The following is a 6,000-nucleotide window of genomic DNA, read 5'->3' on the forward strand; positions in this document are numbered from 1 at the left end:
AGTTGAAGTCAACTTCTAAGTCTGTTCTGTGTTCAGTTGTTTTACACATGTTATAACTATTTATTTTCACCTTTAATTAATCATTCTCAGGATAATGATAGACTCTACAATAGTCTAGTCTGCTGAACTCAAATGGAAAAATGAAATCTTGATAAGACAAAATACATTAAACCAAAAATCTACAGAAAAAAATTTTCTATATTTTTCAGATCGGAAAAATTGGCAGGAAAAAAAGCCGGAAAAAAACGTTTTTTTCTAAATTTTTCATGTTTTTTTCGCGCTCTTTAGAACCCTAGGTACGACGTATCGTGAATACTCGTCGCAATACAAGCGAACGCGTCCGCATTCGAAAGTGTTACAGCAGAAATAAATTCTTTGTTATTTGTTTATAATAACAAAAGACTTTTTATTCGCGACCCCAGTGAGTTTCCTATCCATACACCGTATATTACGATTCGCTCAACAAGGGCGTGGCCGACAGCCTTGAACACGTCCGCGACGTAGAAGACGGCAGCCATCTTGCTGAGAGGAAGGACGGGGCAACGCATTGATGCAGGCTTTCTGTATTTCGGCTCAAAATACAGTGGCGACCGTTTATTCAGCCCGAGTGAGTGGCTCAGTTAATTAATATTTTTGATAATTCCATTTGTTGTTCCGGTCACAACCTTTCATCTGTCTCCGGCAGTTCCTGTTTGCTGCGTTCTAACTCCTTTTCGAAGGCCAGCCATTTCTCCTCTTCGCTGGCCGACTCCGGAAATATGGCGGGCATTGATTCAAAATGGCCGGGAGAAAACGGCCAATGGAGAATATTGCCTGGATCTGGCTGCCAGGTTTCAACATCTAAATAGGTGTTGAAGGCCCCCGGAGAACGAAATGCGAAGGCGGATTGACGCCAATTGTGAGGCGGCGGCACGTCCTTCTTGAATGAACGCATCAGATTGCGAGCGGGTAGCGACGCCGCCGCTCCGCCACCCGCTTGGACGATGCAGCGGTGGAGTTCGGCGTCTCTTCTCTTACTCCAATATTGCTTTAATTCGTAGCTGCCCTCGTCGGGGGACGTCATTATCGAGTCGCTGCTGTTGCTGCTGCTGCTGCTGTAGTTTAGCTGCTGTGGTATTCCTGTACGAATTATGTAAAAAAGAAAAGTTATTTGCTACCGTTGTGTAAGAAAAAATCAGTGTATACATACTTGGCCAATGAATCGGGCTGCCTTCGCCGCTGCTGACGTCGCTGCTAAAGCGGCTACTCCCGTTCTTCACGATCGTAGCGTTAAGGCTGTCACAATCAACGTCGCTATCGCGAATGCTGCTGTCGCTGTCGTTGTTCTCCGGTGGCTGCGCCATCTGTACGAATTATAAATTATAAATTATAAATTATTTGGTTGTGACCGGACGGAGGTTTGTCATTAACCCGACTCGTCTTAGAATTCGTGAATCACGGTCGCCACTTGATTTTTGTCTACATAAATCGAGAAAGATAGAAACTAGAAATGACTGACCCTTCGCTGGACTGCGCTAATTCCCCTCCTTTTCTGTTTCAGGTTCTCCTTCCGGGACTGTGGATCACCGCTGGACCTCGCATCTGTGGACCGTCGCTGGGACTACAGCTGTGCACCGCTGGACTCTCGCCCCTCTGGACCTTCGCTGGACCGTCGCTGGATCTCTCGCCCGTATTCTTGGATCGCCGACAGGTAATTTCGGGAAAAGGTAAGTCTCTTACGCGTATGGATCGATTTGCAGGAATTGCTTTGAATAATCGTGACTCGATTTACAATATGGGAAAATTATTTATTTTGTCCCTTTTCTTGTTACAGGTACAACGATTAATTCCCGCACTCGGATGTGTCGCTCGCGAATCAATTTCGGGATATGCGAATTGCGTTTACCGGTAATTTGATATTGATATCAACAGTCAAATAATTATATGAACGATACGCTTCGCGAATTATTAAGATAATCTCGCGTTGTCACAAACGTATCAACGGACTATCGCGCCGCTCGCGGGTAAGTCACCGGTTGGCTCTGAGTGTCTCCCGATGATCGACCGTACTCGGTGAGAACTCCCGGATGACTCCTCGATGATCTCGTCTCGCCGGGCCTCCCGACAGTCGGGCTGGCTTCCCACTCCTCCATTGGCACGCCCATTATCACGTACTCGGTGCGTGCTCCCCGTACTTTCGCTGGCTTATCGCGGTGTCTTCCTCATTCTTCGATAATTGCTCGCACCTGCTACGGTCGTAAATCTTACTGACAGCATGCTTGTTCGTTCGAACAATACGGTATTTGCACATTCCAATGTTTTTGCATATTTTCAACTTTAACGTACATTATTTGCGGACTCGAAATATTATTTCGTTCGATCGAGAATATTCTCGACTACACTAGACTACGTTGGATTTCCGTGAGGCTTCGTCATGATAACAGATATTGTCCTTGCTGATGAATTGTTAATAAACATTTTATTATAAATATTCATTGTAACTGTCCTCCGCGTTTCTGGGACTCCCTAGATCACGCTTATGTCGGAATTATCTCGTCACCTCGCGCGGTTCGCATATTCTGGATCCACGCGGTGCATTGCATTATTCTCTCTTGATTGTGTTTACTTGCGATTAATTGATCATGATTGTATCGATAATACCCCGGAATACCCGTTCGCAAACTCTTCGTCTCGCGAAAATAATTCCAATCTGTACTTCGCGGACACCTTGTACATGCCTCCCGGTCTCCGCTCGGTGATGCTAAACTTCCTATCACGCCACGTTTCCGATTTCTCGCGTTGTCCTTCTATCGGGTGTCGGGATATTTCCTGACCTTATTGTTTCGCTCGACTATTGTCGAAATGTTTCGATCTTCGCGGACGGTTGATTGTTCGACAATCTCATTACGGATTCGCAAATCGATTTCTCTCTCGCGCAAATTGTACTTCGTTTTACTCCGTACGCCATTAAGCCCGCCAACCTAAAGCCCGTCTCGACCCACGAACGTATTTCGCCCTATATGCCGCTTCCCGGCACTTAATCAATTTTCTACTTGTCGACCGGCCTTTAGGCCGCCCTCGATGGTGGCTTAAGGTTCGTTCTACACGTGGTCGCGCGATAATTTCCGCGTTACCGTTACTCTATTCACACTCGCGTATCCTTAATCTCTTCTCACAAACAAATCGTTGGTAAAGTTGCAGATGTACTGCCTCACTCAAAAGTGGAATTAAAAAATCCGTTTCTGACGTATTTTTGGCTGCTGATAACGAATATTGCAATAAAATTTGGCGGTCGGACATATTGGAGCCGCCATTTTGAAAAAAACGTCGAAAAACGCGACTTTTTCTATATTTTTGCTTTTATAGTGAAAAATTTGCATTAAATAAAAAAATGTTTTAAATAAAAAAGGAGTATTAAATTCCCTATAAAAAAGTTGTATACATTTTTTTCCTAATCAAAAGAAAACTCATAAATAAGCGATGAATGTGACCATAATGCGTTTACGTTCATATGCAAAGTACGTATGCTTATGAGACTTGCTGTACTTTCCATACACGAAATGCTTGTTAATAGTTGTCCATGCGTGCGTGTGTTTACCGAGTCCAAACCCTTTCTGGAATGTGTGTCCTGCTCTCGGCATCACCCAGGATCAACGACGTAGACGTAGCAGGATACTGATCCCTTCGGGGTGTTGGTTTAAAGTGAGTAATCCCCTTGCCTCTCACGTGTGTGTGTGTGTGTGTGTGTGTTTATGTGTGTGTGGGTGTGGGTGTGGGTGTGGGTGTGGGTGTGGGTGTGTGTGTGTGTGTGGTGTGTGTGTGTGTGTGTGTGTGTGTGTGTGTGTGTGTGTGTGTGTGTGTGTGTGTGTGTGTGTGTGTGTGTGTGTGTGTGTGTGTGTGTGTGGGTGGGTGTGTGTGTGTGGGTGGGTGAATGGGTGGGTGGGTGGGTGTATCACAGCAGAGATCAGGACCCCATGGTTCGTCACTTCCACGGTATTTACCGACTCCAAATCCTCTCTGCTGTGTGTGTGTGTGTGTGTGTGTGTATGTATGATCTTAATCAGCAATATCTGCATCGGTAATTGGATTATCGAAAATATTATCTTCAATTATTTCATTTTGAAATTCCTTCATTAGTTGAAAAAAAGCGTGGATACGTTCAGTATGTGAATGCGATCGCTTAAAAAGGTATTCTGCAAGATACGATATTAAGTATACTTCTTTTGCGCCGTACTTGCTAGTATTGCTACGTACTTCTCGCCACGTACGTTCAATACCTTGTGTATGTGCGCCCGTATCTGGATCGACAAAATTAATGGAGTGATTTACAGAAAGATGCTTATAACCTTCTGTGGCTAAACAATTGTAAGATTTCCATTGATCGGACATAATTGTTGTTCCTGGCAGTATCCAATCTTGTATGCACTTTAAAAGCGTATCAGCTGTACGGTTTTCAACAGGCACAATAAAAATTTTTTTGGTGCCTTTTTCGTAACCTCCAAAAATCCATTTTCCAGTAACTAGACGTCCTCGATTATACTTTCTTTTACCAAACTTAGCTTTATCTGTTTCAACTATTACACCTGGTTCACCAAGCTTCTGGGAATTCTTTTCAGACCAATAGACGCATAATTCTCGACAGAAACTACTCCAATCAACCAAAGTATGTGCCGAAAGTCCTAAGTCATGTAATACATAATTGAATTTTGGAACAGGTATCCATAAAAAATGTGCAATTGTTGCGATTGTTATTGGCAGACGTACATTTTTAAACCATGTGTTTGTTTTTACCAATTGAAAATAATTACATTGCACTGCCATCTTTTTCTTTTTCTGTTTAACGATAAAAGATCTTTTTCTACAGCGAAAAATAGTGTATCAATATTTAATTGAACATCAGATCCACATTTGGGACATTTTATTTTTTCTTTAATATTTCATGTTCGATCAAAAATTGAATGCACCATTTCTCATCAAAAACAGCGTGAAGAAACTCGCTATGTGTAAAAGAAATTTTAGAAACTGACATGTTTTCGACTATAAATTGTGCAGACGCAATAACCGGTTGCCAAAGAGCACTATATAATGAACAACGAAAATAGCAGAGCGCCTTATAGCCACTCGAAAACTCAATTTTCTCGCGAGAAAGCTCGGACGAGCTGTAGCGACTACAAACATGCCCTGCGGCCATATGCGCTTGCTCAGTGGCCGCACGCGCATGCAAAAGTGCGCCAATTTTAAATATGGTGACTATTGACTGGTCGATCGTGCGGAATAACCAAGCGTCTTGATTCAAGCAGTTAGGTATCACGCTGGGAGTTTGTTTAGTTTTATTAAACATGCCTGCGGCGGAGCCCCTCCCCCGCCTAATTGCGTACTGTTTATACACGTGTACTATACACATGTGTATAAACAGTACACAAATAGAAGTATTTAACTGTTTAAAGCGCGTCACTAACCTATGTAGGTTAGTGACGCGCTTTAAAAGTATATATTATGCATTATATAAGTATACATACGTTTCAAATTTGTGCACTTTTGCATGTGCATGCGGCCACTGAGCATGCACCTGTGACCGCAGGGCATGTTCAGTGTTGCTACAGCTCGTCGGTATGACAGGAATCATAACCTGATTCCTGTTAACTTTAACGATTAATATCTCGCGTCGCAAGGCAGAGCGACACTTTTTTTGCCAGATTCTTTCGTTTCGTGCAAAAACGCGTCGAATAAGCCTAATTTCATCGATTTCTGTGCTGAGGTAGCTAAACTGAAGAATTACCGGAATTTCAAAATGAAATGATTGAAGATAATATTTTCGATAATCCAATTACCGACGTAGATGTTGCTGATTAAGATCACACACACACACACACACACGCACGCACACACACACACACACACACACACACACACACACACACACACACACACACGTGAGAGGCAAGGGGATTACTCACTTTAAACCAACACCCCGAAGGGATCAGTATCCTGCTACGTCTACGTCGTTGATCCTGGGTGATG

Source organism: Temnothorax nylanderi, unplaced genomic scaffold (assembly GCF_030848795.1).
Source record: "Temnothorax nylanderi isolate EJ_2023f unplaced genomic scaffold, tnyl_v1.0 TNYL_tig0393_pilon, whole genome shotgun sequence".
In the NCBI taxonomy this organism is placed as follows: domain Eukaryota; kingdom Metazoa; phylum Arthropoda; class Insecta; order Hymenoptera; family Formicidae; genus Temnothorax; species Temnothorax nylanderi.